Below are 14,681 nucleotides of genomic sequence, written 5' to 3' on the forward strand. Positions count from 1 at the left end.
AATGAGGATCCTAAACCCAAATTGCCTCCTGCAGCACTTGCCGCTCATACAGAGCTCGCCTTTTATTCTCCTTGTTAATTAAACATGTGGAGAGAGTTTACCGTTGCCCAGACATTGCTCGCAGAAAAACACTGCGTTGCATTTTATGGCATTATTTATTTGCAAAGCAGAGGCCATTTATTCCAAGCAGCTTTGAGAGCTCACACTCTCAGTCCCCTAGCATGGCAACGGGGCTGTAAATAGGTTAAGCTGTGAATTACAGCTGGGCTCCAACAATGGAAAACATTAGGGTACAGATCTAAAGGTATTTAAGACCTCAGGGCTTAAATTCTGAATTTACACAGCCATAAACAAGCTGTGTGAATTAAATAATTTCAGAAGTTGATGGCCTCCAACAAAAGAATCCTCAGGCTGTAATATGTACAAGTGGTACCAATAAATGTTCACCCACACACAGTCATTTAGGATCATTTTCAAATCCGCTCTTGCCATCATGACAAGAACAAAAACTAAATGTCAAGGAATAAGGTATCTATTGACTTTAAAAGGTCAGAGCCCAGTCAGCCTCACTTAGATCGAGCAAAAGGACACTGACATTGTTTTCAATTAACGCTGTCTGTACGTGCAAGACGGTCTAGTTTTACTTCTTTTTTTAAGAAAGATGAATTTTCAGTGTGCAATGTTTTATTGAAGTCTTTTTGTCTTTTGGTCTGATGGTCACCTGATAAAATTAAATAGATTGACAATTCTGGTTAAATTGGCCAGGAAAGTGAATGTGTTCACAAACACACCTTCATGATATTTACCTTTAAAAGGTCATCAAAAAGGCTCATTGCATCCATAAAATCCCTAATCATGCTGCCACTTCAGAAGCAAAGAAGCAAAGATGAGACAAGAGTATCTTTAATTCTTGTAGCTTAAAGCTCAATCTATTTCTGTCAGAGCACTTAATCCTTACTTTGCAATTTACATCATGTCTGGTTCTTAATCCTTAATGTTTGTATTTAATTGCATTGGTGGGAGTGTCTCTGCTTTTGTCTGATCCCAAGTGAGCTCTTTGTAGTTCTGTTGTGGCCTTGTTTAATATCAATTTCCTTTAGGAAAGCAAAGTTGAAAGTTTGTGTCTTAGTCAAAGGTTAAAACCAGTAAACTCTGCCTCTATCTGTCTCTGTCTATCTATCTGTTTCTCTCATACATACTCACACAGGGAGGAAGAGAGGTCATAAGACAGAGATGTTTGGAACAGTCTGAATAATATTCTAAATTAAAGCAGCATGGGTCTAATTATACAGGATTCTTGGGTTTCTGTCAACCCATCCGGAACAGCACCTGACAGAATGGCCTCAAAACAAACTAACACAATTAACTTTTAAGCAGAAGTTCTTTATTTCAAGCAATCCAAAGATAAAATGTTAATGCACCCCACAAAAACTGCATCTGTCTCAACCATGATGAGTTTTAGAGATAGCTGTTGCCCATTTCTAAACATGTTCCAGCTATGTGTTGACAGGGGACTGTTGACCCCTGAAACTCTCAAGACAACAGAGAACGGTCAAAATGTGCAACAATGCCAAAGGGAGAAATCTGAGACAAGCCACAGAAATTCCTCCAAAAAAGGATCTGCATTCACAGCGATCTGTCGGTTTAATGTGCAGGAAATAATAGGCATCCCACACCTAAGTGTGCAAAATAAACTGTTGAGGTTTGGCAAACTGATTCGGAGGACATGGGAAAAACCTGTGTTGGCCAGAAGGATGCAATCCTCATCAAAAGGCTGATGAATACAACAATGACCCACATAAAATACAAACAAGTTTCTGTAGAGTTTCCACTGTTTTAACGTTTCAACTCCACCACCCCTGACTCTGGAGCTTCAGGCCAATGGCAGCTGGCCAAATGAAGTCTGAATCCAACAATCAATAAAAGAAAGTAATCTATCCCCTGCTTTGGATTCATTTATGTCACAGTAACTGTGCCAATTTTTGCAGCCTTTATCACCTATCCTGCAGCACTGACTGTCTGTGCAGGCTTTGCTTGCATCTCATTAGGCTTTGTGGTGAACATGTCCTTATCTCACCTGTCAGAATGTGTTGCCTCAGGAGAAAGGTACGAATAGTGGAAGAACAGAAAGGTGATCAAGATATTCAAGAACCCTGCTGTAGGGTTGGATACTGAACTTTATATTACTGTGTGCAGATTTACGTTAAATCAATCAGTGCCAGAGAGAGAGAGAGAGAGCGGGACTACGTCACCCAGCATGATCAACTCACAGTGAGTCGGCATCATGGTGAACCATGTTCGATTATAAGTTCCACTTTTCAACTTTTGGCAACTTTGGCAACGCCCAGTGAAATATTTCTAATGCAAAATGCAAAGCTAGTGAGGGCAACAAGTCTAGCCCCAGGAAACACCGCCTAAACACAAAATATATCTAAAAGCTGAAGAGCGTACCGTGTTTTAAGCCTGAACACTAGCACACCTGCAGCCAGCACCAAAGAATATGAACCCTCCTTGGACGACAAAACTTCAAGTGTGGCATCGACAACTTCAGGTAATTAATAAGCTAGTTAGAAAATTTGTTGTTGGAGATATTTTTTTCACCGTGTTGGTTGACCTTACTTTAGCATTTTTGTTTTAGCGTTGGCTAAAAATCAGCCACTGACTGCGTCCGAGAAGTTTGGACTTGGGTTTTTGTTTTGTTTTTTAAGTGGGAAAAAAAGGCACCATTGGGTACTGTTACCGTATTCAAGGTACCAGTACCAATATGGGTCAAACGTTAACAGTGTCCACCCTACCCTCAGATGTGAACTTGCTGCCTGTGCAGCACCACTTAAAGATATGGCTCAAACATTTTTTAAATAGCGTTGTAAAATCCCTAAGGACTGATGACTCACTGAGAGCTTTCCAATCACAGCAAAAGGTCAGAGTACATGAGAAGGAGCTGAAACTTCCAGCAATTTAACAGACATCCAGCAACTTCGGGGACACTGTAATAGCTAACACACACTGTGCAGCTTGTAATTACTGTGCAGGTACATAATAATGCACATTAAAGCATATGGGACATTTCTTTGCCCTCTTTTTCTGTTCTTGTGCTTTTTTCTCTGAGACGACCATGACTGCCCAGCAACAGTGCCATCCCTGACAGAAAGAGCTGAGTTTCTCTATCCCCTGAAATGTCACAGAACAGACAACATCTGTGTATCTACTCTGTCTGTGTGACACATGACACAGTCTCTCCATGCCCTGCAGTCAGTGAAACTCAGCGCCACTTCAGTCATACATGGACATAATGTGTTCTCTGTGTTTCTAAAGCAATTGTCTCTGAAGACATTCTTTATGACTCACACCACCTACACTCCCCGCTCAGGCTGAAAATACCACTCGCACACACACAATACTGCTCTGTCAGAATCTATTGCGCCTGGGAACTGGGGAATTTTAACAAGAAATAAAGCCAAAATGAATCTGGGCAATGAGTGTTTCCCATGTCTCAGACCACACCCTGAGATGAGTGGAGCAAAAGCACTGACATTTGAACTTTAAATTACTGTTTGGAGATTATAATAGACAGATGACAGTACATGATTCTGTGCTGAGCCATCTGAAATTTGTTAAATGGATCTCTTCTTCCTTTAAATCTTTATACTGAAATCCCACTCTCCACCCTGTTGAGAGAACATTTCTCCAACACTTTAAATGTGACAAATTGCAAAACATATAGTGAGTAACTATGAAAAATTGTTGACAGATTCAGTGGAAATGGTTGAATTAATCCAGACACAGTTTCTCCTCGACTCCATGAAGAACAGCCTTAATCTAATTAGCAGTGGGTGTGACCTTTTGTCTGGGTCACTGCTGTTTGTGGACGAGGACACTGTGAGGCGAGGAGAGCTAATGCACAGTCTGAACAGATGAAAATTTAAACATATGAAGAGCCAGACAAGACACACTGACTGCACACACAGCCACACTAGTGTCACCACACAACTTGTAACTTTATTAGTTTATGTGTAAAATACTTTGTTCTTTTACTTGTAAACAGATGTTATGAAAACAGGGAAGAGTGAGTTTGAAATATCACATTCATATTATGTGTACTGTAACAAGGAGACCGAGGCATTTGTTGGGAAGTATGCAAACTGAGAGGCAGAGATGTTTATCGCCCTGAATGTGCTTTGTGGTTTGGTCTGCTTTCAGTTATCACTGAGAGTTTAGGAGCAAGTCAAGTCAGCGGTTGTGTAGGCGACTGCTGGGAATGGTTTCTAGCATATTCTGAGGGGTTATCGGTTATGAATATCATTAAGAGACAATGGAAGTGATGATGGGATCGACCTAAAATTAAGTCTTTGATCCATTTTAAGCATGTGGCCTTTAATACCGAACAATTTCCAAAACCACATTATTAATATTTATATGATTATACTCTCCAGCCTGCGTAGACATGAGGAGATACAAGACAATCAAAGACATGCAAACACAGAAAGTGATGTAAGAATTTCTGTTGCTAAAGAGTTTTTGTTTTTTTTATGCAGAACTGCGCAAACACTGAAAAAGAATGACAAGAGAGGGAGGACTAGACCTGATTTGTGTAGCAACATGAAATGTTCTGGATCTACTGCAGAAACCATCTCATAAGAGGGCTTTAACTTTTACATACAGTTCGGACAAAGCCTTCTACATTAGTGAAACATGGTCAAATTAGAGGAATGGAGCACAGGATAAGCAATACTACCTGCAATTTGTCCTTTTTTCCCAAAAGTTTCATGTGTAATATGAACAATTATTTCTTGTGCTTGTGAATTCTCATAATATATAAAGTCACACACTGAGGGGAATCCACTGACTGAATCTTACCTATCTACAGTGACAAACCGTCCACTTAACGTGCCTCAGTATATGATGTATAACATATGATTTATTGGATCAAAAATGCCTGTCAATTGCACAAACGCAGGTACTGAATTTGTCTCACCTAGCCTTACAATAGGGCAGGGCAATGGCCTTAAAATAATACATCACAATTATATTGCGTTGCTAGCTATATATTATATTATAAAAAATCAGCAGTTATGTGGATATAGTGGCTAAGAGGTAAGTATTAAAACAAGTAGAGCCTTGTGAGTTCAGAAAATAACATAATTTAATACAGCCTTTAAATTAGGAAAGGCTAAACTTATGCCATTTCATAATATGAAGATATCCAAAATCTAAGATGATATAGAGTCTCAAATCAAGAGAACGATATAATATTGATATATTACCCAGCCTTGCCTTAAAACCCTCGCACATCCTCCTTATAATTAGTGGGATTACAAAGCTCCAGTTTTTGCCTCCAGAGAAATCTTCTCTCAATCATTTGAGTGACATATAGTATGTAGGCCATTTCTTTTCCTTGCTCATTTTGTGCTACATGAAGGAATTCTACACAAATTATTGTTCAAATATTAAAAACAATTCAATTTAACATTATACTTGATTGTCCAAAAGTCATATATATGAAAACAATCCTTAAACAATTTAGCTTGTTCGTGGTGCTCTGCTGAATATGGGTCAGTGGCTGTTGTTAAGGTACTGTGAGTCATACTTCTGTTGTTGTAGCTGCTAAATTCAAATGGAATCTGGTTACACATTTCCTCCCAATTCACATTCTTCAACATCACATTCTTCAGTCTCCACAGTTTGTTCTGCTCGTGTTTATTCACAGTGTGACGGGTCAACGGGCCAAAAAGCTGCTCGGCCCATAGAGAAAACACCTGCCCCTCAAGGCCCTGAACTGGGCAGACGACCCACACAAACACAAATGGAAACACACATTTGTACGACTACACTTGTGAGAACATTCATTGACTACAGTAAATCCATTCCATAACTATAATCGCTGCATGGCTAATGCTGACCCTTAACCTCGCTTGACCTAATTTCTGATCACTGAACTCCCGTTAAGAGGTCTGAGGAGAGTTAAACATATCCTGATGTTGAAAGATCTTTACTCATCTCTTTGCTTCTGAGGTCTTCATAAATATGTAACACAACAATCTCTTATGCACATATGCATCTACAGAATCCTCACCTCAGGCACAGAGTATTACCTAGATACAAATATGCAAGCGCACACATGACCAAGCCCATTTAAGTTACAACCCTAGGCCGTCATTTTATCTCTCAGACGTCAAAACACTGAGGCAGTGATTATGGATTTTTACAGTGTGTCCCACACCGTTGGCACTAGATGGCACTAGTTGGGTTTTTCAGCCGAGTGAGCATTTTGAATTGGCTGCGTAGCCTGCTGGTGCTCTGATTGGTTGTTCACCTAAGCAATTCATTGCACGAAAAGATATGAACAGAATATGTTCACAACGACGTGGCCATCTGCGAAAACCGTCCAGGTGAAAAGTGAGAGTGGTGTGAAAATGGTAAGCAACTTCGTATTATTGCAGTCCCATATCTTCCATTTTTGTTTTTCTTTTAATGACGAAAACAGACTACTGCCACCTGCTGGTATGGAGAGTCATTTCATCAACGTTTTAGTGATTTATGAACTGGTTGTCAACTATTAAATGAATTGCTAACTAATTATAATAATGAATTGATTGGTTTGGGTGCTTTCCAATGAAAAAAAATTAACCCTTTACCCCTTTTATGACAGTAAGCTGAACATCTTTGGCTTGAGGACATAAAAAGACATTTGAGGATGTCATCTTGGGCTTTGGGAAACACTGATTGACCTTTTTTTACATAATTTTTTGACATCTATAGACAACGTTAATGATAAAAAGAGAAATAATCGTCTGTATAATTCACAATTACAATAATAATTAGTGGCAGCTTTTTGGCGCTGACACAGGCAACGTGAGGCAACACAACAGTGGCTCTTCGTCATCGCTTGTTCTTTGTTGGTTTGGCATGTCTGCAGTTTTACACCGCACACTACACACACATGCACACACCACGTGTGATACAAGTATATATACATGCTCCTGTTCCTTTGTACTTCTGAGGGACAGAAATTCTCAGCAAGTTGTGAGCCTCAGTGGAACTTTGAGACCCAGATCATTCCCCTCTACGTTAGCAGATTAGTGTCCAGCTAAAGGACGCTTGGCAGATCAGAGAAGTTGAAATATGAGCCAGGTCACAGTGTCACCGAGAGTAGCATATTGTTTCAAGAGTCTATGATGGCTTTGGTAGGAAATCTTCCTCCTGTGACCTCTCTGCTAAAATGTGCATGTGATGACTCTGATCAAACTTTTCTGAGGCTCATAAACTGAGATGAAGAGGCGTATGACATGTAAGGGGACACTGCAAAGAAGTGAGCTCCTCTGATGTCTGCTCATTGCGATTCTGCAGAGGAAGCATCTCCAACTAGTCCCACAGAAAGCTCCTTGAATCATCCAATGATCAGAAACACAGAGCCAAAGAAGCCTGAGGGGAAGGGAGTTACTGAGTCTCTGGAAGCCAGATGTGTGTTGAATACTATAGATTGTCATCCAACGCCATGAAGTGTTTAAGCAGCATTTCTACATATTAAAGACTTGGGGGAATTCCAATGCAGTTTGCCTCATCAAACAGTCTGGGAAGCAGTTTGATATGACACTTGCAGCATCAGCAACTAGGGACAGACATCAGCATCTTTGACACCTCTGATGTTTAATGTTTCTATTAGAGAAACAAAAACTCACATAACAGAAGGGAACACTGGAGCTGTAGCAGGCGTAACATTCCTCTTTTCCTATTCTCCATCCTGCTAAATTCAGCTGCCTATTTCATTTGTTTTCATTTGCCTCTAATTTGTTGCTAGATCAAAGGCGAACAAGGCTCGCCGTCCTCCTTTGGGAGTCTGGTGCAGGATTGGCAAGGAGGCTGGATCAAACGAGAGGCAGTGAGGGGGCTGTACGCACGATTTCCCCTCTGTCATAGAACCAGTCATGGATGAGGCAGGGCATAAGCAAGGGGAGAAGGATGATGTAAATGAAGAGATAAGGCATATAAAAATCCAAACAAACAATCCCCATTCCCAGACTTTGAACAGAACGGAAGAAAAGAAAAGAAAACCGAACAAAAATGTGTTGAGGCAAAAGAACAGAGGATTCTAACTGAAACTATCTGTGGACGTGTGCAAGAATGTCTCACTTCCTGTCAGCAAACATGACTACAAAGTGCTCTCTCATCTCTGTCGAACACACACAGAAAGCATATGGGAAAACATTCCAGCAGACTTGTACTGTAATACACACACACACACACACACACACACACACACAGTCAGAGACACAAACACGTTATCAACCACATGCACAATCTAAGACTTCCGTATCAGCACCACCATATGTCCCATGCACTTTTAAGTCATCTGTGCCTCTCACTTCACAGGCCCTTAATAGAAAGCAGTGGACACCACTGCGAGTGTGTCAGCTGGCCCACTTCCTCCTGCCATCGCTTTATTTCAGCCACTGAATTCCAACAAATCCTGCCAGCCGTTAAGTGGGTGCATGAAAATATGACATCTATAAGCACTTCTGGTGACCACAGGGTTAACTCCCGCTGCTGAGGCACGTCACTCCATCAGGGAGTCTCTAAACCGTAGCACCTGCAAGGAAATGGTCTGCTGCCAGTTGCAGATAGTCAGGACATGGCCGCGGGGCATGGAGGCCTGTGTGGGTGACAGATAGCAGTGGGGCCAAATGACATACACTATGTATGCACAAGCTGGATGTTACAGGCTCTCTTGGGAACGTGGAAGGTCCTAAAATGGCTGAACAAGCCTGAATGTGCAGCACACAGGGACAGACAGAGAGACACAGCTGTTTGACAGAGACCAGGCCCTCTTCTCTTCTCTTCTCTTCTCTTCTTGCAGGTGCATAATTGAAAAATGAGCCCAGTCACTGCTCTCCAACAATAGAGTGTTGCTGGTTCACTTACAACTGTGGAAATTGCAATTTGTGCCAGTAGCCTGCAATAAAGCATGTAAAACATAGATGTGTGCCAGAATAATCATAACTGAGGCAGTAAGAGTGTTAGTGCTAAGCGCCTTCACTTAAGACCTATGTGAGCAGAGGGCACATTAAACAGATCCATGACAGGAATTTTAATCTACTCAGTTCGCCCAGTGTTCAGCCATTCACCTCTTTCTCAAGCCAACGTTAAACCTTTTCACAGTAAACCGACGCTGGTCACAAGCACACTCGAACATGACATCATACATCTCCTGAGGTCGCTGCGAGTCCTCCAGCACACCTGACGCAGGAAGGACACATTCAAATTCAGACCTTGGAAATATGTGCAATTAAAATGCAAGCTGGGGCAGGAGAGGCTGAATCAAGCAAATTGTACTCCTTGTGCAACGGCGAGGATAATTAATATGTATGCACACACAAAAACTGGCTCATAAATAATTGCAAATCCTCTGCACGGCTCTGAAACATTCCGACAACTCCTAAAAGTCATTTGAGCCAGCTCACAGTTTTAATCCCAGCCTCGGGCGACTCTGTGGGCCGAGGGGCAGCATCACCAAAACAGTCACCCAGATTCAAAGACATCAGGCTTACACACCACGATCCGAAGAGGAAACCTTCAAGTAAAGATTATGATTCTGCGCTAATGACTTTGTGTTGGCTGGGGGTCAAGTGGTGAATGAAGCTGCCTGATCAAAAGTCATGAAACTCAGATAAACTTAGATCTTCTGTCGACATTTTCACTTTTTCTGGCATCTACAGCACTTAATATCTGACTACAGATACTTTACCAGCTTGTGTCGCCGTCACGTGAAGCAGTATAAAAAGAAACAGCGGTGTTCTCCTGGTCCTTATTAAATGCTCCATCTCTACAGCGGGGACCCCCCTCTGCCTCCAACACCAGACTTTACACTGCACGAGTTAAACTTGGAGAAACTCAGCAGCCATGCGGGGAGAAAAGGGGAGAAGCCAGTCTGTAGTTCCACTTGCTTGTTAGTTGGAGAAGTTTTGTTGTGGTGGCTCGTCTCAGTTTCGCCTCTGTCCCTCTCATTCAATTTCTCCCTCTCACCCTCACTCCCTCCCTCTGCTCTCCACCTCCTCCGCCTCCTCCCTCCCACAGGACGGTGTCCTGCAGGAGCGCTGCGCTGCACACTGCATCGTAAATCACGTTTATTACTCGCGATAATTTGTTACATTTCTCGGAGGTGCTCATTACCCACATCAGTGATGTCGAGCACGACGCCCTTACCTGCTCACCTGTCAGCTTCAGATTTTTTTTTTTTTTTTTTGCAGATGTAGCCGGTGTAGATACTACATCATCCTCCACTGATGTAATGTAATTAAGTAAAATTACTCAAGTATTTGTACTTTATTTGAGTACTTCCATATTCTCCTACTTTATAATTCCACTTCACTATATTTTGGAGGCAAATATTGTACTTTTTACTCCACTTCATTTATTTGATAACTTTAGTTACTAGTTACTTTTAGAAAATAGATGTCAAATGTGAGTGAAAGTCTGAAATAAGTCTATTCTGATGGGTGACTTTCACTTTTACCAAAGTAATATTTTAAAATGATATCTTATTACGCTACTTTTACTCAAGTATTACTCAAGTACTCAGTGTGAGATAAAGGATTAAATAGAATTTGAATAAGATCTCTCACAGAATGAGGTCAAAAACTTTCTCAGTATTTAATTCTTATTTGGCCTGCACAAATTCCCACCTTTCAACCTGGCAGTGAAGAGCAGAGGTCTGGCTAAATCATTTGGAGCTTGAGGGTGAATCCGAGCTTTGAACTTACACACATCGCCAGGTAACATCTGAACATTACAGCAACTCTGGACAGTTCAATGAGTAAGGCTTTTGCAGAGCTTGACAGGTTATCTCCACCATCAGCCTAATCTCAGCTCAGCGTTGCTGCAGCAGTTATGTCATGCTTGTTCAGACTGGAGCTTGACCACCGCTGAATCGCCTCAGGTTAGAGGACGTGTGGACTGCTAGTTTAGAGGCAGACACACCTGAACTGAAAACATGATTTAAAACAGAAATGTGCATTATTGCACAGCCCCGCACTTTAAGTTGAGTGGTCACCCCGCCTCCTACGTAGACAAGAGCCACATACAAGTACCTGATTCCATCAACAGAAACATCCTCATTCATCATCCCCATTTTGCATTGAACATGTTTTTACAGGATTAATATATGAAAGGAGTTTGAATAGAGCAACATTAAATTCATCTTTGAGGGATACTGTTGACAGGAAGGAGCAGAAATAATTGGTTGTGACAAGTCACCACCTCTTAATACTGCCGGGGACGTGGATCTGTCCCATCATCTGCCAAGACTTTAGCTTCTACAGTGTCGATTACCTGTTGGAAGCTGAATATAACCCTGCCTGAAGCCTAATTAATTCTATGAAGACTGTGGAATTCAGTTGAGACATGCTCTGAGATAAGACTTGTGAAGACCTTGTCTAATTGGAAAATTACCAAAGATAACGTTTCTAGAGTCCCAGCTACAACAGGCCTATGTAAAGTAATAGGGAGCTGAAATCCCTCAGAGCATTCAGAGAAAATGAACCAAACCAGAATCTCTCAATGAAGAAGAGTCTCAAACCACAGAAAGATGGAGAAACACACCCACTCAAAAGTCACAAGTCTCTGTTTTATTCGAAGATGCTGTTCCATATTAGTTTAAGCCAAACCCAACTGTGAGCCACAAATTATTAGACATTCAACATCACTGACCCACATACTTATGATGTGACTCCAAAAGTGTTTCCTCATGGCAAATAATAATCAACCAAAATGAGGTTGAGAGAAATTAAAATAATCCTTCCTCTGATTCTTTAAATGAGGCATATGAGAGACAAATGGTACGTTTCCTGAGCCTCAGAGACTGTACCTTGTGGGAGTACACATGGCAGGGGGATCAGAAAGAACGTTGAAAGCCACATGAGTGAGAGACAGAAGGTGGTTCAGCAGAAACACTCAGATAAATGGACAGATTGAAGTTGATCTGGTTGGTAAACAACTGACGCCCTGACCTCCCACCGTCTCCCTTCTCAGTACCAGCTTAGCCAGCCTGAGTCAGGGCCACATTCCTAGCAGCTTTTAGCAGATAGTTACTAAGAGTCCAGTGGGTAGTCTGAGCTCTGGGTGAGAAATATTTCCACAGCATGTGCTATGTACCTTTGTCCAACTACGGGACCTGTTCCACTTACAGATAATTATTCTTTAAAACATACAACAAACAGTGAAACAATGAGTGAGCTCTTTCTCATGAGTTCTTTATGAAGAAATAAAACTGACATTAACCTCACATTTAGATTTCACACATGACTGATTGAGGCTGAGACCCAACACATACATTTAAATTATTACACATGACATGACCGTCATGCGCAGGAAAATTCCAATTAAAATCAAAGTCAATCCATTCATCTCATGCCAGTAGTTTGTCAACTCTCATTAACCCAGAGTAGTTTCATGAATCAGACTGATAATGATTGATTTCAGGTAAATAGATTATATTTTTTCAGGAGGATGTGAACACATTAATGTTGCTAAAAAGTGCTTAACATGGAGAATGAAGTCAGTTCGTGCTGGCTGTCATTTCATCCTGATAATCAATCCGCAGAAACCAACAGAGCCACTTTGTTTTCTGCACACTGTGAACACTTATAAATCATGTGGAAACGCCAAGAAACTATTACACTCCATATGTGTTTTGACATGTATTTATGGATTAGCGGTTGAATAAAAGACACTGATGAAGTTTGGCAGGAGATGAATCTACCACAGACTTTGTAGAAGGAAAAAAAAACGTACACGTCCCCTTTTTTAGGTTCAGCCTCTTGTGATTTTTATTTATTTATTTTGTATTTCCTCAGAAAGACAAACTGTGCTCACTGTAGTGGAGTTGGACGTTTATCCCAGACATGTGATATGGTGTAACTGTGAAGTATCTCTCTCTCCCTCTGCAGGTCATTCTGTGCTGATAAATTATGGCGGACTTTTCTCATCATTTAATCACTGAGAGGCTGGAAGATGAAGTGAGGTGAAGCGATCTGTCATCACAATATTTAAGCCTTGTGAGACAAAGTGAAACCTTATAAATCCTCAGGAGGATCTGGTGAGTGTTTTGGATTAGGGAGACCCTAAAATGGGCTTTCAATTGAGTCTGCCTCCGGTCTGCACCTTGTGTTGCAGAACATGCCAGAACAGGAAAACAGGCCTGTCAGGAAAAATATGCATGTGAAGTTCCAGAAGAAAGAAAGGACTGACTCTTTCAGCTGGCCAAAAAATGATTTATGTATGTTTAAAGGAAAAAATAGGTTTTTTTCCAACACAGTCATAAAATAACCACCTTACAAATCAAATTCAGATCTTACATCACTGCTTCCAAATGGGCCTGTGATGTCATTTAGTTGTATATTATGTGATAAACATTGTCATTAGGTTCCGTCATTGTGATACAACGAGGATTTAAAGACTAGCGTGAATGATGATCTTGTTTCTAAGTTTGTGGCTTGTGTGTGTGTGAGTGTGTGTGTGTCACATTGTCACTTCATTTTACCATTCATAGCAGATTTATGAGCCTGCGACAACTGTTTTTTCTTTCTGTACATGGAGATGTTAAGAAAGAGCCAACATCTGTCTGCAATACATGTCACATTTTATGCAGGATGGTGTTAAATGTGGGTTTTGTCAATGAAAAGAAAAGGAAAATTGGGAAAACTCATCCTGACATCCTTAAAGTAGCTACAAGTATAAAACTCAGGCAGTGAAGAAAAGCACATTTTGCTTGAAGGAGGGGATGCAGGTTAATCTGTTAGAGTCTGGTAAAACCCCTGATCTGTGACAGCACCTTGAGACAAACATGACTGTACCAGCCACTGACTGCTGATGATACTATCTCCACATATCAGGCAGCGTCTATTCTTACATAAGAGCTTTCACCAATACAAACCTTCAATACCAATCCATCTGCAACATGTATTCTGGGGTTAACTGCCTGTGGTACAATAGGCAGAGCAAGCAAATCAGACAGGATATGATTGACTGCCTGGTATTTCATCACCACTGCACTTACCTTAACCACTAATGGTATTTAGAATTTGAAAATTAGCTGTATACCTGAAACTTGTTGAAAGAAGCTAGATCACCATCAGAACCAAAACTGAGCCAGGATCGGATCCAGAGCTGTGTCATCATACATATTGCTCCACACAGTCGGTTGCTAAACCCTGCTGTTATTATGTTGCCAAACCAACGATGTGACCACCAGAAAGTGTGTGGAAATGTTCCCTTCCTTTTGCCCTGAGCCACTGAAGGGAACTGCCAGTCTGGTGATAATTATAATATTTAGAGATGACGGGAGACTAAGCTAATTAACATCTAAGGACCATGTCTGTTAAATGAACTGTTCAAACAAATAGACTAAATAAACTGAACCGGCAACCACACTCGAGCTTACCGCGCTGTGTGCCCTCCTCCACACTGTTAGTTTACAGCACTAAACACCATGATTGACGGGCATTAGGTTGAAAACTGGCATTTGCAGGGGCACCTAAGGTAAATCCAAACACTGACGCCAAACATGATTCACACCAGCATTTCTTTGAACTTCCCTGCTGTGTGGAAGACATTTGAACTTTGGTTTTAGGTCCCCGTAACACCAATTTTCCTGCAAATATGAAAGTAATTTTTCATAACAATAATAT

At 41.1% G+C, this 14,681-nt stretch overlaps 1 protein-coding gene across 1 annotated transcript in view; it reads right to left on the minus strand.

Moving 5' to 3' along the window:
* col5a3a (collagen, type V, alpha 3a) overlaps positions 1 to 14,681 on the minus strand; it is a 56,635-nt gene that overhangs the window by 41,097 nt on the left and 857 nt on the right. The window lies entirely within an intron of this gene.

Source organism: Pagrus major, chromosome 23, assembly GCF_040436345.1.
Source record: "Pagrus major chromosome 23, Pma_NU_1.0".
Lineage (NCBI taxonomy): Eukaryota > Metazoa > Chordata > Actinopteri > Spariformes > Sparidae > Pagrus > Pagrus major.